This window comes from Megalobrama amblycephala, linkage group LG22, assembly GCF_018812025.1.
Source record: "Megalobrama amblycephala isolate DHTTF-2021 linkage group LG22, ASM1881202v1, whole genome shotgun sequence".
Taxonomy (NCBI): domain Eukaryota; kingdom Metazoa; phylum Chordata; class Actinopteri; order Cypriniformes; family Xenocyprididae; genus Megalobrama; species Megalobrama amblycephala.
Genome location: NC_063065.1, coordinates 15,391,209 through 15,412,567, shown reverse-complemented (window position 1 = coordinate 15,412,567; position 21,359 = coordinate 15,391,209).

Here is a 21,359-nt window from a genome sequence, read left to right as displayed (position 1 = left end):
GCATGTCAATGGGAATTCCCATTGCATGTCAATGGGAATTTTTGGGTGAACTATCCCTTTAAAAGCTATTTGAGTGTTAAATCAGTCACTAAAAAATTCCCATGACAGCTAAAAGTGTAGCTCTCACTCAGTTTTGGAAGCTATAACGTCTGCAGGCAGAAACTGATACTCGACGGAAGAAATGAGGGAATAACTAAATCTGATGGCTTATGTTGTGCTATAAACGATTCTTGACCATATGAAAAGAGATGCGGTTTCGCTATAAATGTTGTGCAGAACTGTGGTTTCCAGCCAGATTTGTGATGCATTCATTCAAACAATAACTGGTAAAACAATGGATGCATTTAAACCACAAAAGCAGTTTCATATTTTAGTATAAATTTGGTGCTTTGAATGTGAGACGGTGTTGTGAGAGAGTCTGACAGTGCTATAAATAACATTGAGATTCATCTCAGTTTTATAGCGCACCACACGTCGATGATTGCCTGAATGTTTCTGATAAAATATCTCTTTAGAAACATACTGTGAATGGAATCCATTAAATCAGACACAAAGGCACAATCATCATTAGCCTGGACTGGATGACTGACAGACTGGAAGGCTTCATTGTCCGTGGGAAGGGAATGTCCAGAGAGGCAATGCAGGGGTGAATACAGTTTGATCTAAAGGAACAGACAGGATAAGGACATACGAACAGCAGGGTGTGATTAGACATGAACAAAAAGCCCTCTTTTAGGCGACCGGTGGCTATTTGCTTCGCTCTTATGAAGCTGACAGAAAATCGCGTGAACGTTTCTTTCATTTGTCTGGGCCCAATTTAAAAATGAAAAATACATCCAAATGTCAAAATATGATCTGTATATACATATAAATCAAGGACATTAAATTGATCAAATGTGACATTTATAATGTTACAAAATACAAATTTCAAATAAATGCTCTTCTTTTGAAGTTTATATCCATCAAAAAAATGCTGAAAAAACATTAATATCACAGTTTCCACAAAATATTAAGCAGCACAACTGTTTTCCACATTGATAATAATAATAAATATAGCTGCAAGCAGCATTTACGGGGCCAAGCACAAAAACGGCACAATAAGCCAGCCAACATGGCTGTGAGCATCAGACCAACTGCAACTGTGAGCAATTAAAGACCTATTAAGATCATTTTAGGCAAAAGAGCTAAAAAATGAGTATTTACTGGTTCATCACTTTTGACCAGTAGATGGCGCTATGACCAAATTAATGTGGTATGGTCAGAGTGAGGTGACAATTGCAAAGTTTGGTGTCAATATGTTAAAGCATTGCAGAGATACAACTTCAAGAGTTGTTTTTGCATCATGCCTCAAATTCGTTGCTCGAGTTTTCGTATACGAAAACTGTTTGACGTATCGACTTGAAATCCATAACTTTTTGTCGGCATGGTCTGAAGATGATACGGTTCAATTTTGGTGAAAATCGGAGCAACAGTATAGGAGGAGTTCGAAAAAGTAGGTTTTTAAAGAAAAACAATATGGCGGAAAGGAACTTCAGCCAACTATGGCAAATTTGATATATATGTTTTTAGAATGACCCAAGGAATATAGTCAAACGTTATTAGCATTTTTGTAAATTCTGTTATAACTTTAACCACAAGGTGGCACTGTGCCAAAACGTTTTGAGTATGGTCACGGCATGGTGCCAAAGATGCATACCGAGTTTCGTAACGATACGCTTATACGTTCGTAAAATAGCGTTTTAGCACAAAATTAAAAATGGCCGATATGGGAAAATTGGATATCATTCGACTCGGCATGATGCCCCGAATCCAACGAGACCAAATTTCTAGACAAACCTATCAGAAGTTATAAGCAAAAATAGCCATTTTTTTGTATCTCCGGACCAGTAGGTGGCGCTGCACCGAAACGCTGCATGTTGCCTCAGGTCATGTTTGTGATGACATGTACCAAGTTTGGTCTGAATACAATAAAGCGTTGCAGAGATACAGCCTGATGTCTATTTTCGCAAGCGCTACGTAAAATTTGTTTGCGTGTTTTTCGAAAACGGTTTGAAAAATCAACTTGAGTTCCATAACTTTTTTTCGACGGTCTGAAGATGATCTGGTTCATATTTTGTGAAAATCGGAGTAACGGCCTAGGAGGAGTTCGAAAAAGTACGGAAAAATTTTCATGACGGAAAATGACGTCATAGGGTGCAATCGATTCGGCTTGACCCAAGGAATCAGAGGAAAAAGAATTTTGTTTCTAACCCTTATGGTTCAAAAGTTATTAGCATAAACATAAGTCAAATTTGGACAGCTGGTGGCGCTAGAGGGATTGAGTTAGAGACTCCAAATTTGCTATGGACACAGCAGTTCAGACTGTCCTCTAACTGTGTGCCAAATTTCACAACTTTTTACCATACGGTTCTATGGGCTGCCATAGACTCAAGAGCGGAAGAAGAAGAAGAAGAATCAAAAATAAAACCTTTGGTGCTTGGCCCCTAATAAATGTTTCTTGGCAGCAAATTAACATATTCGAATTTCACAGCATATTAAAATTTCAATTTTTTTAACAATATGACTAATATTAAAATTGATTATTAATATTTTCACAATTTTACTATATTTTTCATCAAATAAATGCAGCCTTGATGAGCATAAAAGACATTAAATAACTACAGTTAGAAATGTTTGAAAGTTATTTTAAAAATTGAATGTATGCTTGAAATGAAATGACGTTTGAAATGAAAGCTTGGAAATTAAATTGAGCATGTATTCACTTTGACTCTTTTTGTGCTGAAGATATATTTCCCAGAGTCATGTTCCAGTACTTTGCTCAGTGGATGAACCGATGGGAAATGTTCCAGTGAGAGAAAATGTAGATGTCTGTCCTCTGTGTTATCTACAAATGAAAAATTTAATGAGCAGATTATGGACTTTCAACTTCGTAAGTGTGGATTATAAGAGACGCCCTCTTGAATAGCAGGGAACATAATTACAGAGAACAATTACATTTCTAATGACAGTCAAACTGAATAAAAAGAGGAAGTGGCACATAGATCTCTTTAAATCTCAGTTTTAATCTTCCTCTAACTCCTCCGTGGAGCTTGATATGGTGAAAGTTGAGTTTTGGGGAAGTCAATGGCACATTTCATATTTTTTACTGTACATTATGCAGGTAGATTATAAGTGGTGGTACATTTGAATGAGATTTTCATGTTGTAACAAAATTCGACTGATCTGTCTGGATGTTTAGATCCTAGTTGGATGTTTTCTTTCCACTAGTCAGAAAGAAGACCTATTATGAGAGCAAAAGTTTTGCCTGTAGTGTCTTCCCTTAAGGCCCCGATAAACTTCAAGCAAAATCAAAGAACTGGCAAACAAATCAGGTCAAAAGTTTGTTTGGAGTTCATTTCGGGAGGTTGAAACAGCTTGCCAAAGCAAACTTTCCACAACAGTTCACTCCGGCTGGTAAACACCTTCAAACTACCATTGGTCCATGGCGATTATGTAATAGTTAGGTGTGCGCTGAGGCTCCACCTTCTTTGATGTGAAAATGTTCTCCAGTTCATTTCTTCTGTTCAGTCAGTCCAGGTCAGACGTCCGCGAGTAAAAACATGAACACACTGGAGAGCTGCTTTATAGTGGAAACTGATGTTGTCATTCTAGACATTGACACTGTTTTTCATGCGCTTTGCTTTAAAGTTTGCTTTAAAGTGCTTTGCTTTAAACTATTCATAGTTTTCAGTCATGTGACTGGCACTGAGACCGGGTGGGCAAAACATCCTGCATTACAGGTCCATCTCAAAAGACAAAAAACAAAAATATGTGAATAAAATACAAGTTTTGAGCACCCGTGATCCATATCCAGCACCTGCTGCAGTATTTCAATCACTAAAAAGACTAGACTCTAAGACTCTTAATGTGAAAAACACTTAAAAGTACCATAATGTACTAAAACAGTGGTGTTAATACACCAAATTCAGCACACACCTCACCGACAATGAACACCACACACAGACAGGATGAGCCCAGAAAATGAATGCAATGTGTTTTAATGTTTTCTTATTTTCTAGTCTATTGAAAAACACTTAACAAGAAACTGTGTTCCGTTTATATTCTGGGTTCATCTGCTTGCTTGTACATAGTATGCATCATCAACAAGGTGCACACTGAACTTGGACCCACAATATTACATCTTACTTCATTAGTACTTTGTACAAACCAGGTAAAACTCACTGGCGGGCAATGGAGGAAAGCCTTGTTTTGCCCTCCAGGTGCACGTTCCTGTAAGTGTGTGACGTCATGTAAAAATTATGAATTGTATAAAAGTGCTATATAAATAAACTTGATGTGTCTGGAGTGCTGCATTGCAGAGCTGGTGAAAAAATATCCACGTTGTTATGATCTCTTAAAAGATTAGTTCACTCCAGAATTAAAATTTTCTGATAATTTACTTACCTCCATGTTATACAAGATGTTCATATCTTTCTTTCTTCAGTCAAAAAAAAATTAAGGTTTTTGAGAAAAATATTCCAGGGTTTTTCTCCATATAGTGGACTTTAATGGGGACCAACAGGTTGAAGGTCCAAATTGCAGTTTCAGTGCAGCTTCAAAGGGCTCTACACGATCCCAGATGAGGAATAAGGGTCTTACCGAAACGATCAGTAATTTTCTAAAAAAAAAAAAAAAAAAAATTATATACTTTTTAAATACAAATGCTCATCTTGCACTAGCTCTGCAATGCGCGTCCACACCGTAACGCATTATGTAATCAGGTCACGCGGAAGGAAACTTTTAGGTTTCAAAACATTTAAGACAACCATTTTAAACAATAAACTGACACAAAGACATTTTAATATGTGTCATCCAACATACAACAACTTTTCTTCATCACGTCCATACCGGCGTGATGAATACGATCCTCAATTGGACATGACCACAACGCTGCCCTGAAGTATCAGCAGAGATCGAGTCAACTAGATCATCCACTGTGAAGGCCTCATCGACACGACAGCCAGTAGCACAGTTCCTCAACAGACCGTCCATACCGGCGTGATGAATACGATCCTCAACTGGATGGAACTGAAATAAATACTTTGATTGTTGCGATCCTATCAGACTTATGATAGCAACCTGATTCGTAACAAAGCACTGTTCGCCAGAGGAGGACTGGCCCCCCGACTAAGCCTGGTTTCTCCTAAGGTTTTTTTCTCCATTTTAACACCTATTTGCCACTTGTTTGCCACCTGATGTCACCTGTTGGAGTTTGGGTTCCTTGCCGCTGTCGCCTTTGGCTTGCTTAGTTGGGGACACTTGACATTTGACTTGACATTTGATATTCAACAGTATTCTTGACATTTATTCAACAGTGCTTTGATCTACATTGACACTATTCTTTAAGAGCTGCTGTGCAGCAAAAATTATGTACCAGTTATCAATGTGAAGCTGCTTTGACACAATCTGCATTGTAAAAAGCGCTATATAAATAAAGGTGACTTGACTTGACTTGACTCTACACCTCTGTTTCCATTGTAATATGAATGTGTGCTTCAGTGAAAATGTAAATAATGGCGTCTATATTGCTGTATCAAATTGAGCCCGAATCAGACCCAGATGAAGAGGGTAAAGCAGAACCTCTGCAATCACGGCATTTAAAGAACATTTGTGAATGGTATTTCATTTAGTATTTGTGTCAAAGTGTTTAGATGCTGTCACTGCTGTTTGTTAGCTTTCAATATACAGTTTTATCCTGATTAAAGCTTTACTGTAGCCGAATACATGACATTTATAGCATGAACAACTGTTCATGAACAACTTACAATGGGCTCTATTATCTTTTGACGCATTGCGTCGCTCCGCTTGCGTCCGGTGTACACAACTCTTCCTCTTTCATTATGCTGCGCCACATGGCCTCTCCCACTTTGTTGCGTGTTCCCGGGGGCGTGTTTTGCAGGGTTTATGATGGCACCAACCCGGGAAGAAGCCCATTGTAGTCCAAACCGGTCGTTTTTGTAGGCATTAAACTGCCATAACTTTAAAGGTGCCGAAGAACATGTTTTCAAAAGATGTAATATAAGTCTAAGGTGTCCCCTGAATGTGTCTGTGAAGTTTCAGCTCAAAATACCCCATAGTTTTTTTTTTTATTAATTTTTTTAACTGCCTATCATTATAAATGCGCCGATTCAGGGTACGCGGCCCCTTTAAATCTCGTGCTCCCCGCCCCCGGAGCTCGCGCTTGCCTTAAACACCATAAACAAACTTCACACAGCTAATATAACCCTCAAAATGGATCTTTACAAAGTGTTCGTCATGCAACGTGTCTAATCGCGTAAGTATAGTATTTATTTGGATGTTTACATTTGATTCTGAATGAGTTTGATAGTGCTCCGTGGCTAAAGCTAACATTACACACTGTTGGAGAGATTTATAAAGAATGAAGTGCAAGTGTTTGCAAGTGTTTAAAAAATGAAAATAACGACAGTCTTGTCTCCGTGAATACAGTAAGAAATGATGGTAACTTTAACCACATTTAACAGTACATTAGCAACATGCTAACGAAACATTTAGAAAGACAATTTACAAATATCACTAAAAATATCATGATATCATGGATCATGTCAGTTATTATTGCTCCATCTGCCATTTTTCGCTGTTGTCCTTGCTTGCTTACCTAGTCTGTTGATTCAGCTGTGCACAGATCCAGACGTTAATACTGGCTGCCCTTGTGTAATGCATTGAACATGGGCTGGTATATGCAAATATTGGGGCGTTCACCCCGACTGTTACGTAACAGTCGGTGTTATGTTGAGATTCGCCTGTTCCTCGGAGGTCGTTTAAACAAATGAGATTTATATAAGGAGGAAACAATGGAGTTTGAGACTCACTGTATGTCATTTCCATGTACTGAACTCTTGTTATTCAACTATGCCGAGGTAAATTCAATTTTTGAACTTTCAGCGCTGTAACTTTGCAGATACTGTTTATGCTCAAGCAGCAACGTTACACACTAACTAAAGTTAAAAAAGTGAAATCGCATAGAACCACCCCTTTAAACCCATTGGTCCCTGTTGAAGTCAACTATATGGAGAAAAATCCTGGAATGTTTTTCCTTTATTCAAAACATATTCATCTAAATGCTGCTTCCGACAGTGTATGGCGTCAGGATGTTCACTAACAGTTTATCGCTGGTCACGTATTTCAAACTTCTTATTACCCCTAAGCGAAGAACGAAAAAAAAAAAAAAAAACTATTGTGAATTGTGGCCTTTATGGTGCTTTTTGTCCTTTTTAGCACTTGACAGCCATTGGTCCTCATCACTTTCATTGTATAATCAAGGGCACCACAGACATTCTGCTAAAGTTCTCCTTTTGTATTTCACAGAAGAAAGAAAGTAATATGGGTTTGAAATGGACACAATTTAAATTTTGGGGTGAACTATCTCATTAACTGCTCATAAGTTCAATGCATTCTTCCAGGCCTTGCAAATGGGAAATTTTTGTCTTATTTCACTCTCATTTTCTGCTTAATTTCCTCTTCCATCCTGTGGGCTGCCGTCTTTCTCTCTCTCTGTCCTTCACCCCCTAGATTCATGGCTTTTCACTCTGTCAAAAGTATGTTGAAGACAGGTCACCCGGAAGATCTTTGCTCACTTTAATCTCTCTCTCCAACTCTCAGAGTGGAGGTGACGCATGAGCTGCGTTTGGTCTGAAAGGAGGAAGCTGTGTTGTTCTACCCTTCTGTCAGTCTGTCCCCTTTCCTGTCTGCCTCTTTGCTCCGGGCTGTCATGTCAGACGCCAGAGCCATGAAGGGAGCGGTGGAGAGATGGACGGGAGAGACAATGAGGGTGGCACCTGCGGGCACCTGCCTGCTTGTGATGCCTCGGCCTTACCTCGCCACTTTCACTCGACAGGGCCAGATGGGGCGTCCTGCCAGACTGAGGCTCTGAGCGCAGTCGCCCGCTCTAAACAGGATGATGTTAGCTGGTTCGATTCTCCACACCAAGGGCAAGCATAACAATGTCAAATGAATCATTGAACTTTTAAACTGCAATTCATTGACTTTAAGATTTTCAGCACATTAACGCTCTTCCTCTTTTGTATTTATTCTCACATTCACAAGAGCACTGAAGGCAAAAGAGAAAAGATATATATATATTTTTTCATCGGAATATTTTGGACCTCTTGCCTCATCAGACAAAATGCCCCTGATTACATTTTTATTTGCAGCGGCTTGTCTGTTCCTATTTTGATTTTAGGAGAGTGACTCAAATTTTCTATTTTTCTGCAGGCAGCACTACAACAACGTCTGGCCTCCAAAAAGTCCTTAACTTAGAAATTGGATTCAGTGATGTGTATAATTCAGAACCCTGGCCCTGACAAACAGCCATGGATTGACGTTGGTTTATTTTAACCTTCTCTGTATTTTAGGCCAGGGTGGATGGCTGTGTATCACACAGAAGAGCCATAAAGCCTGTGGACTTCCGGAAATTGGGTCTGACTGCAGGCAGGGTCAGTAATCACACTAGCCAATGAAACCGCTCAGACACTCAGGCTAAATTATTTTCGTCACTCACTGCAGTGTAAAAGCCGTACTGAAGAAAAGACTGAGATGGAGAAAGAGAATGAGAGAGAGCGAGGTGAGTAATAAAATTGCATCTCGTTCGTTCACTCCACCAGCTCATAATGCACAGCCAAATTGCTCTCAATTGCTAAACAGGGATTTGAAGTGCAGTGTTCTGAATGTCGATTGATTGCCTGAAATTAAGGGCGTTTTTACACTAGATCTTTCAGTGCAAAGTCCATCTGACATCAGATTATGGGTCACTTTGTTGTTTCCCTTGCTCCTGGGTCCAATTGAAAAGACAAAACACGAGTTTGCCATATCTGCCAAAATAGGTCACTTGAGAAATCTTACTTTTTTTTTTAATTGTCTCTATGACAAACAAATTATTTCACTTTTATTTTAATTTATTTATTTATTTTTAAATATGACAATATAGAGTTGAAGTTCAGTAGAGTCACTAGCAGCAGCATCATATGAATTTGCACCCGTGACAAAAACGTCAAGACATTGTTATTGTTCCTTATATATTCATTTTAGTTGGTAATGCAAAGAATTTTTATGTTGTTGTTAACTTGAGGAATAATAAAAAATATTTCAATAACATTTCACTGATAAAAGTTTGCTCAGAGGTTTGTATGTCTTTGCTTTAAAGGGTTTGTTCACCCAAAAATGATTCGTTCATGTCGTTCCACACCCGTAAGACCTTCGGTCATCTTCGGAACACAAATTAAGATATTTTTGATGAAATCCAATGGCTCAGTGAGGCCTCCATTGACTGCAACATAATAAACACTAACATAATTCCCAGAAAGCTACTAAAGACGTATTTAAAACAGTTCATGTGACTACAGTGGTTCAACCTTAATGTTATGAAGCGACTAGAATACTTTTTGTGCACCAAAAAACAAAATAACGACTTTATTCAACAATATCTAGTGATGAGCGATTTCAAAACACTGCTTCATGAGGTTTCAGATCAGTGGTTCGGAGCGTGTATCAAACTGCCAAAGTCACATGATTTCAGTAAACAAGGCTTTTTTACATCATAAGTATTTCGTAATTTCAGTGGTTCACCACTGGGGGCGTGACTTAAAGCTTCAAATCTTCATGAAGCTGTGTTTTGAAATCGCCCATCACTATATATTGTTGTATAAAGTCGTTATTTTGTTTTTTTGGCGCACAAAAAGTATTCTTGTCACTTCATAACATTAAGGTTGAACCACTGTAGTCACATGAATTGTTTTAAATATGTCTTTAGTACCTTTCTGGGCATTGAAAGTGTTGTCTTGCTGGCAATGCAGGCCTCACTGAGACATCGGATTTCATCAAAAATATCTTAATTTGTGGATGAACAAAGGTCTTACGGGTGTGGAACATGAGGGTGAGTAATTAATGACAGAATTTTCATTTTTGGCTGAACTAACCCTTTGACCCAAAACTAATGTTGTTACAATTTGACTTAAACTAAGCAATGATGCAGTTGAAATAAAGATATGTTGGCAACTTGTAACTTTTTTCACGATATACATTATTGTTTAAAAGTTTGAGGTCAGAAAGATTTTTTTTTTAGTGTTACAGCAGGGATCTTTAAAATGTTACAAAAGATTTTTATTTCAAATAAATGCTCTTATTTCTGAATCCTGGAAAAAAGTATCAGTTTGGCAGCATATACTAATTTTTACTGACATGGTGTTTGTTAACTTTGGACCATGAACTGCACATAAACTGGTGGAATTCATGGTCGCAGCTTTTCATGTTTATGGTGCAATATAATGTGAAATTATACCTACTGGAGCAGCATGATTGAACTGAAGTAAAGCATTTGAACCAAGTGCAAAAACAATCAATGGCTGGATAGTCAACTGCACTCAGGACGGAAAATACATGTACACCACTTACTCTGCCTCAGCTTGCCTCATTCACCTTACAGTCTTGGCTCCTCGGGACTAATAGCATGGTTTTCTGTTTGCGTCATTGCCTGCAGTTTCAACGTTTCAAAACCTCAAGCCACTGTTCTCCCATCAGGGGGTAGTTCTAGATGTAGATGAAGGGCCAGAACAATGCACTGCTCCTAATGAAAGCCTTTCCAAGTCCTCTTTATGATCCCTCTCATATTCTTCTCCTCTGATCAGGTGCTCTTTGTCCAGCAGAACAGAGAGAAAATCAACTCAATCTTCACTGCAGTAGTGTGGTGGGAAGAAAAGATTGTGCTACAGGGTGGCTCTCCGGTCAGCTAACACCCTAAGAAATGACCACTGATTCTCATTATCACTGTCTTTATGAATTCAAAAATAGAATATAGCAGGTGTGCCCTGTATCTAAGAAGACATCACACAGAGACCCGCTCGATATGGTACCTGTCTGCTCATCTTAAGGACGCCGTGGGAAATTCACGATCAAAATCCACGATGCCAACATGTTGTGACAGGATGAAAGCCTGACCTGCAATGAAAGCAACAAGACCAGGGTTTATTTGTAGGAGAAAGAGAGACAAACATAGAGCATCATTTTGTCTTGGACATTTTGTTTTGAATGCGCTTTTCTAAACACTTTCTTATTCATTTGTATGCTAGTCAGTGGCAGCTTTTTCCCAAGCTGTTGATGACTCAATGAATAATGGATTCCAAAAGCTCAATAAAACATTCGGCTGAGTTTGGACCAGGTGCATTTTAGTGCATACAGGTCTGAGCCAATGTCACCCAGTCAAAGCTCATTCACTTAAACAGCCTGAGATCCAAGAGTAAATATGGCATTGATCTAAATGTCAGGCCTGTGAAATATTGCAAAACTAAATCTCCCTGATTAAAATGTCTAATGAAAAACACTGAAATCTTTGCAATCTGTGCAATGCAAATATCTATCTATCTATCTATCTATCTATCTATCTATCTATCTATCTATCTATCTATCTATCTATCTATCTATCTATCTATCTATCTATCTATCTCACTGAAAAAATATTTTTGCTGCTTGTTCAAATTGCTTAATTAAAGTGAGCTATACAATTATACAACTATACAATTGCTATACATTTTGTCCTAACTTAATTTGATTGTGTTCAATACACAAAATGTACAAAATCAAATCATGTAAATCCAACAAACTTTCTGTCTATCTATCTACACTAAACAAAATTATAAACGCAACACTTTTGTTTTTGCCCCCATTTTTCATGAGCTGAACTCAAAGATCTAAGACTTTTTCTACGTACACAAAAGGTCTATTTCTCTCAAATATTGTTCACAAAACTGTCTAAATCTATGTTAGTGAGCACTTCTCCATTGCCGAGATAATCCATCCACCTCACAGGTGTGGCATATCAAGATGCTGATTATTGTCAGCATGGTTATTGCACAGGTGTGCCTTAGGCTGGCCACAATAAAAGGCCACTCTAAAATGTGGGGTTTTATCACACAGCACAATGCCACAGATGTCGCAAGTTTTGAGGGAGCGTGCAATTGGCATGCCGACTGCAGGAATGTCCACCAGAGCTGTTGCCCGTGAATTGAATGTTCATTTCTCTACCATAAGCCATCTCCAAAGGCGTTTCAGAGAATTTGGCAGTACATCCAACCGTCCTCACAACCGCAGACCACGTGTAACCACACCAGCCCAGGACCTCCACATCCAGCATCTTCACCTCCAAGATCGTCTGAAACCAGCCACCCGGACAGCTGCTGCAACAATCGCTTTGCATAACCAAAGAATTTCTTCACAAACTGTCAGAAACCGTCTCAGGGAAGCTCATCTGCATGCTCGTCGTCCTCATTGGGGTTTCGACCTGAATGCAGTTCGTCGTCGTAATCGACTTGAGTGGACAAATGCTCACATTCGATGGTGTCTGGCACTTTGGGGAGGTGTTCTCTTCACAGATGAATCCCAGATTTCACTGTACAGGGCAGATGGCAGACAGCATGTATGGTGTTGTGTGGGTGAGCGGTTTGCTGATGTCACCATTGTGGATCAAGTGGCCCATGGTGGCGGTGGGGTTATGGTATGGGCACGCGTATGTTATGGACAATGAACACAGGCACATTTAATTGATGGCATTTTTAATGCATAGAGATACTGTGACGAGATCCTGAGGCCCATTGTTGTGCCATTCATCCACGACCATCACCTCATGTTACAGCATGATAATGCACAGCCCCATGTTGCAAGGATCTGTACACAATTCCTGGAAGCTGAAAACATCCCAGTTCTTGCATGGCCAGCATACTCACCAGACATGTCACCCATTGAGCATGTTTGGAATGCTCTGGATTGGCGTATACGACAGCGTGTTCCAGTTCCTGCCAATATCCAGCAACTACGCACAGCCATTGAAGAAGATTGGACCAACATTGCACAGGCCACAATCAACAACCTGATCATCTCTATGCGAAGGAGATGTGTTGCACTGCGTGAGGTGGTTTGAAATATTTTTAAACTGTTCTGTGGTCAGACGAATCAAAATTTGAAGTTCTTTTTGGAAAACTGGGACATAGGACAAGAGGACAAGGACAACCCAAGTTGTTATCAGCGCTCAGTTCAGAAGCCTGCATCTCTGATGGTATGGGGTTGCATGAGTGCGTGTGGCATAGGCAGCTTACACATCTGGAAAGGCACCATCAATGCTGAAAGGTATATCCAAGTTCTAGAACAACATATGTTCCCATCCAGACGTCGTCTCTTTCAGGGAAGACCTTGCATTTTCCAACATGACAATGCCAGACCACATACTGCATCAATTACAACATCACGACTGCATAGAAGAAGGATCCGGGTACAGAAATGGCCAGCCTGCAGTCCAGATCTTTCACTCATAGAAAACATTTGCCGCATCATAAAGAGGAAGATGCGACAAAGAAGACCTAAGACAGTTGAGCAACTAGAAGCCTGTATTAGACAAGAATGGGACAACATTCCTATTCCTAAACTTGAGCAACTTGTCTCCTCAGTCCCCAGACGTTTGCAGACTGTTATAAAAAGAAGAGGGGATGCCACACAGTGGTAAACATGGCCTTGTCCCAACTTTTTTGAGATGTGTTGATGCCATGAAATTTAAAATCAACTTATTTTTCCCTTAAAATTATAAATTTTCTCAGTTTAAACATTTGATATGTTGTATTCTGAATAAAATATTGAAATTTGAAACTTCCACATCATTGCATTCTGTTTTTATTCACAATTTGTACAGTGTCCCAACTTTTTTGGAATCGGGTTTGTAACATAATATCTACATCCATGTATTGACTAATCAGCAGAACTGAACTGAAACTGGAACTATCCATTTTATGATTACTATTCTGCTTTATTTTACAGTGTCAGACATGTTTGCATGAAGTAAAATGTGTCATTGTGTGTGAATATTCATATCCATGCATGTGAATTAATGCATGTTTGCACTTGCCTTCATGTGTGTTTTGGAGGTCAGGAAACGGAAGGGTCAAGCAACACTTCTCAGCTTCCTTTGGGAGATCTGCTTCTCCACTAGGCTGCCTGCAGACTTTTCCCTTCCTTCTCAGAAACTGATTTAAGTGGGCCCCTGGGGACCTCACCTCGCCATATATCCAATACACTGTTTGGATTTACTTAACAGTATCCTCATGTTGCAAATGTGGAATGAACTAAAATCAATGGAAACATCATCACAGGAGAGCTACCGTTCTGTTTTCTTCCATCTGTTGACCTTGTGTTGCTCAGAGCACCATTGATTTTTCCGAAGAACAATGTGAGAATGTGTACAAGAGCTTTCATAACATAGCGTTTCGGTTCTTGTTTATTTCTGAAGCCATTAACATAGAGACTGATCATTAAAAACAGACATAAAATGTGATTCCTTTCTCAGCCTGTTCATTTGTACATACAGCAAATGTAAATTGGATGGCGGCGGTATCTAATTTAAACGAGCTTTGTTGGTTCACGGTTTATGCGTACTGTTGGACACCATTAGAGCTAATGTTTTCATAATTACTGAGCATTAAAAACTGGAAATCAGGCTGCATTTCAGTACCAGCTGCCTTAACAGAACTAGGCAGTAGATTATAGGCCCAAAGCGCTCTGAATATTTACCAGCAGCACTGGCTGTCATATCCTTGCTTTTTCAAAATTTGCATTTAGTTTCATACTCCTCTGTGTGCTTGTGGTTTGGTTTTCTCTCAGGTGGTGTGAAGTTCATGTTTTATTCATCTCCGAGTCCCAACAGAGTGTCTTTTGGCGTTCTTCTGCCACCCCACTCCGTGTACTGTGTCCCTTTTTTGACAGACATTTCCCACTGAGGTGAGAGCACACAAAATTATTGTGTTTTGGATCTGTCTTCTGCGAAACAAACAGCATAGGGAGAATGTAAATAAGACTTTATTTATCTCATCAATATCGCTCTTGTTCCTCCACCCACCACTCAAGCGTACAAGCATCAGTACCCGCTTGCATTTCTTTCCTAACATCCTGGTCTTCCTATACTTCCTGGCGGCTTAATATATTGAACAAATTATTTTTTTTTCTGATTCATAATAAAAAAAGCAGTAGGGATGCAATGCACTATTGCATTAGGATTTGTGTTATGATGGACTTCTTGAGGTTAATGGTGTGTGAAAGAGAGCGAGACAGTACATTTGTTCCTCCTGCAGGGTCTATTTGAATGTACACTTCTTCTTTGACTAATATGTACAGTAAGAGGATGTTTTTTCAACTATGAGCATTTTGGCGTTTGAATATTAATAAGAAATGAAACTCCCTTAAACACTTAGGGTGCATTCACACTTGCTCGTTTGGTCCGGACCGAAAAAAAAAAGATTGGCAATATTATCACCAAATCAGAAGATACCGAACCTAAAGGCATAGGGATATATTCACAACCTGATTGGTCAGATTTTATGACGTCTTGCGTCAACATCTTGCCTATTTTGAGAAGGAACTTACCAAACATCCAAAACAGTGCTGTGTGCTGAGATAAATGCACTTGTTGTGTGCGTAGCCTGCATATGATGGTATTTTGGCCAGCTGGGAACTCGTACAAAGCTTATAAAATGTGAAAACAGCGGCATCCCTCCGTCACAAACGATCTGCTGCGTGGAGACGCACGTTTGATGCCTGTGATGAGCAAACTTGCGACTATGATGAGAAAAACCAATATGCGTTAGGTGTTTGTTTCACTGTAAAAAAAGAATTGTTGGTTTAACTTAAAAAAGTAAGTTACCTGATTGCCTTAATTTTTAGTTCAATGAAATTAAAATATTGAGTTAATACAATGAAGACGATTGGTTTAATCAATAGAGACTCAAAATATTATGTTATCTGAACTACATTAATTATTGAAGTTGATTTGACAAAAGAAAAAATGTTGTCATAACATAACAGTCATAACAGTGTAGTTATTTAATATTGCCCAATAGTGGATATTAATGCATAAATGGGGAATTTTCAGATATTTATTTTTTATTTTTTGTTAAACATCATGAACAGATGTCATTTTAAATCACCACCTTAAATGTGGTGGAAAATACATTTTATATTTTAAATATTTTTGGAGTAAAATGAGCATCTCCGTTGTCTTGCTAAGGCTATAATTTAATTTTTTTTTTTAATTTCTTGAATTTTATATATCCTTAATATACACATTTTTATATTTTCACACCCTTTGCATAGTTTGACATTGACAGCTTGATTGAAATTATATAAAATATTCTATTGTTATTCAGTGATATGTACATACATTTATTCATACATTACAGTCAGTGAGATTTTTTTTTCTTTGTATTACAATATAATTTTTCTTTGTATTACAATATATTTTTTATCGTTATTTAAATTTTCATACTTATAGTTTATAATTATACTATGTTATTATTGATTTGACTTATATAATGGACATTTTATAATTCATATATATATATATATATATATATATATATATATATATATATATATATATATATATATATATATATATATATTTTTTTTTTTTATGTCTTTTTGTTTTATACCCATTTTACATTTCACGTTACATTTCAAGCGACCTTGAGGAAATGCGCTATACAGTAAAATATTGCATATGTTTATTCGAGTTTCAAGATGAGTAGATGCTATTTTTGCTATCAGCACATTACAACCTGTGCTGGTATCAAGCAAGGTTACACAAACAGCAAGTTGATAATAAGGCATTAGGGGATTCAGATTCTATAATGATAATTAACAAAATAATCTGTCTTCATTTGCTAATCCTCTAATTGAGTTGCACTGCTGGCTACTGAGCTGCATAGATGATTTTCCATTAGCTAGATGCCTATAAATATTCATTCTTTGAATAAGATGCCAGATTCACAGGATATGGGCAAATACACACCCAGAGCTGCACAAAGGAATTATACACAGGCATTAGATGAATTAAAAATGATTCAAAGACACTAATTGATGTTGATTTGGCTAATTGGACAGTAATATTCTTTTTGGTTGTACGCCATGCACAGTGGTGCATTATGTATTGAATGAACTTGGATTCATTTCCTGGTAATCAGGTTCTTTTTAAAACATTGACACAAGCAACCTGATGTTTTCCTCTCTGTGTCTGAGGCCTACCAGGCGTCATCTATTGCCAGCTGTCTAGCCTGGTTCTTTCGAATAATATGACTTGTACACTTTTTTGTAAGTTGCTGAGAGACAGATAGTCAATGAGAGAGACAGAGACAAGATGAATGAGTGTCTGAAGCCTACAGACAGCAGAGCCTCAAGACGGCTCTCATGCAATCATGTGGGAAGAGCTGTACAAACAGATCTAAATTTCTGACAGATAGATTGACAGTCTGTATCAGCGCAGCCAAACAAACATGCTTCTCAGCATCTGTTATATGTTGGTGTCTTCATCTGGAAACCCATAACTGGGAATCAATCTGCTTTGATCCATCTCTACTGTAGATTCCAGCAGCTTGAGTTTTTTTTTTTTTTTTTTGGTTCGCTGGCAGTTTTTGGGGCATTTTTCAAATCCAGTGCCAATGTAACAGACTGTTGACAGGAAAAGGGTGACGTCTTTCTTAAAGGGATAGTTCACCCAAAAATGAAAATTTGATGTTTATCTGCTTACCCCCAGGGCATCCAAGATGTAGGTGACTTTGTTTCTTCAGTAGAACACAAATGATGATTTTTAACTCCAACCGTTGCTGTCTGTCAGTCGTATAATGCATGTCAATGGCAACACTATCTATAAGAGTAAAAAAAAAATGCACAGACAAATTCAAATTTAACCCTGCGGCTCGTGACGACACATTGATGTCCTAAGACACAAAATGATCGGTTTGTGCGAGAAACCAAACAGTACTTTTAACATTTTTTACCTCTAATACACCACTATGTCCAACTGCATTGCATATCCGGCTAGTGAGGTCTGAATGCGCTCTGACAACGGAAGTGATATCTCGCACTCGTTGAAATATAAGCGCGAAAGATCACTTCCGTCATCAGAATGTGTTTCCTGACCTTACTAACCGGATGCTGAATGCAGTTGGACATAGTGGTGTTTTAGAGGTTAAAAATGATATAAATTCTGTTCGGTTTCTCGCACAAACCGATCATTTCGTGTCTTAGGACATCAATGTGTCGTCACGAGCCGCAGGGTTTCATTTTGGATTTGTCTGTGCATGTTTTTTGACTCTTATAGATGGTGTTGCCATTGACACGCATTATTTGACTGACAGACAGCAACGGTTGGAGTTAAAAATCATCATTTGTGTTCTATTGAAGAAACAAAGTCACCTACATCTTGAATGCCCTGGGGGGTAAGCAGATAAACATCAAATTTTCATTTTTGGGTGAACTATCACTTTAAGCCAGAAATGTACTGGTGATTTGGTAAACTCCAGTAATCTCCAGTGTCCTGCCACTTAAGTTCTTAGGACAAATACAGTAAAAAACAGTTTACTAATCTTTTACCATATGCATGTCATTGGGATTTGATATACAAATGGTGGATGAGCCTTCATCTGGACAATATTTAATTTATAATTCATCTCAGTGTGACCAGAACTCACGTTTCTGACCCAGTTGGACTTATATGATTGAGAAGATTGAGGGGCACAAAGTTTCACTGTCTGTGTATATGTGTGTATATTAATGTATGTATGTGTATATATAGGATTATTTTTCCAGGATATTTGTCAATATGTTTAATAATATTATATATTTTTACTGTTAAACATTACATTATTACAATTAATTAAATACATAATATATTCAATTATTATAACGTTATATAAATTGGGGGGAAATAATTCAATTTAATTTATGTAGATTACATTAATTAATAATAATAGTAATAGTAATAATAATTATATATTTGGCAAACCTCATATATTTGTAAAAATATTATATTATTACAAGTAATTAAATTCATGATATATTATACCTATTATGCTATATATCAAGATAAATCAAAGTTTTATATATACATTTTCAAATGTTATATATCATGTTATATATAAATTTGTATTTAAAAAAAAATTTAAATTCAATTTATGTTGTTTACATTTAATAATAATAATAATAATAATAATATAATATTTGGCAATATTTGTAAAAATATATTATTACAAGTAATGAAAATCATGATATATTTTACCTATTATTAATATAAATCAAAGATGTATATATGAATTTTCAAATAGGATATATATATATCCTATATATATCCAAGAAAAGAACACATACATATATACAAAGATTAATTAAAATTCACTGGTCCTAGGACAAGGTTTTTTAATGGGCGAGTCCTCTCCACTGGGCCAAATGAGTTGTCCAAAAATAAATAAATAAATAAAACATCATATTGTAATGGTCATGTTCTGTTTTGGTTTCCTTTTTTATTGTTCCGATTGCCTCAGTTCCTGTCCTGGTTTGTTATTATACTTTCTAATTGAGTTGCACCTGATTCTTGTTCTGTTAATGACCTTCCCTGTGTATTTAAGTACTAAAGCCGAGTTCAGACTACACGATTTTAGCCCCGATTTTGGCTCGCCGACAGGTTTTGAGAAATCACCGACAAATGCCCGAAATCACAGGCAAATCGGTGCTCGTTCACACGAGTGACAATCACGCAGTGTGAATGAGCAAAGACGCGATCTGAGAGAATCGCAGACGAGTCGCCGACGCCCGTGAGATATTTGGCATGCTAAATATCTGGACCTGTCGGCGATTCAAAATCCTGCTGTGTGAAAAGTGTTCTAACTGAAAACTACATCGGCGATGACCGACAGCCAATGAGAGCAAGATACAGAGCAGTGGGGAGTTCGGGGAGGAGTTATAGACCACAACATCAGCAAGCATGGCTTCATTCACATAAACATTACAATTCTATCAAACGGAAACAAAACACAAACATTTGCTTGACCATCCGTAACAGCAGCACATTGAAAAGTTATGTATTTATCTCCAACTCTCGTTGCAGAACACACAATCCACAGTCTCCCCAACCATTTCCTCCTCCATATTTTTCTTTTCTTTTTCTTATATTCGCTGCAAATCAGCGCACAGGCAACTCGTATTGCAAGCTTCTTGCGGGCTACCGTTTTTAATAATAATAATAATAACTCCGGTCCTGCACGCGTGATATCGCGTTGTTTCCTTGTCACATCTCGCGTGTGTTTGGTTGTGAAACGTAGTTTGCGTGCCAGACAGAGTTGTCGGCGATTCTTCCTATTGTAAAGTCACGCAGTGTGAAACCTTCTGTCGCCGATCCATCGTGCAGTGTGAACACAGCAGCGACTGAATGCTGGCCAAGATAGTCATGCAGTGTGAAAAGAACAGTGACCCGACTACTTTGAAAATCATGCAGTCTGAACTCGGCTTAAGTTCTGTCTGTTCATTGTTCAGTGTTTTTAACATTGAAAACAGTGTTTTCACCTACATGTGTGTGTTTTGGATTGTAAATGAAGACCTTTGAATTATTTTTTTTTCAATGCGATTGCTTGCTGATCGGCATACGTGACACACATAGCCAATATTGTTAATATTTTGTTATTTTCAAGAGGTCTGCAGCAGCTGAGAAACTGCCATTGAGATAAATAGGAATACTAAGGCTGGCGTTAGTGAGCCTTCTTTATCATTGGACCTATGACAACATACCCAGTGGTCTGCGTTGATGACAGCCCTGTATGTCAGAGAGCCTCAGTCAATAACCTTCAGACCCAGAGCAATGACACAAAACCCAGCAGACAAATGTGAGGTATTGTATGCAACTGTGCCTTCAGTTGGCCACCCTCTGATGGCTTTGGGCTCATCGATTATCCAGCAGCGATGGAGTGAGTAATCGAGGATACACAAACACACACGGGCCTGAGAGCTCTGATAGAGTCAGCAATATAAATGCAGAAAAAGAACATATTTATCATTTACTGTTCTTAAAGGCTCTGAAGAATACGAGTTCTGCATTAAAGCTCTTATCCTAACATGTTTGAAAATGGAGATTGCGAGGTTGTACTATGATGGGGGATAATGACTGTGATTAAGTCATAGCGTTTATTCTCTTCTCTAATGTATTTGCAGATTGTGGTGTTTACTTAGAAATCGTCGTATAAACAGTGAGATGGGGCCCAAAAGCAGCTATTGACAAAAGGAGCTTTCTGTGGTTTTATTTCTTGCATTTCCAAACCTCACATTAATGTCACCCTTTCAGGGTAAAATGGGCTTCTTTTAATCCTTTTTAAGCTGTACGACTCAAACACAATGGAATCATGTAGCCAATGCGAAAGGTATAAAAAAAAAGCCAAATGTTCTTGGCAAGTGCTGTAATGGCTGACAGGTCTGAATATGTCATATTTTTAGGATGCCTACAAGAACATTTC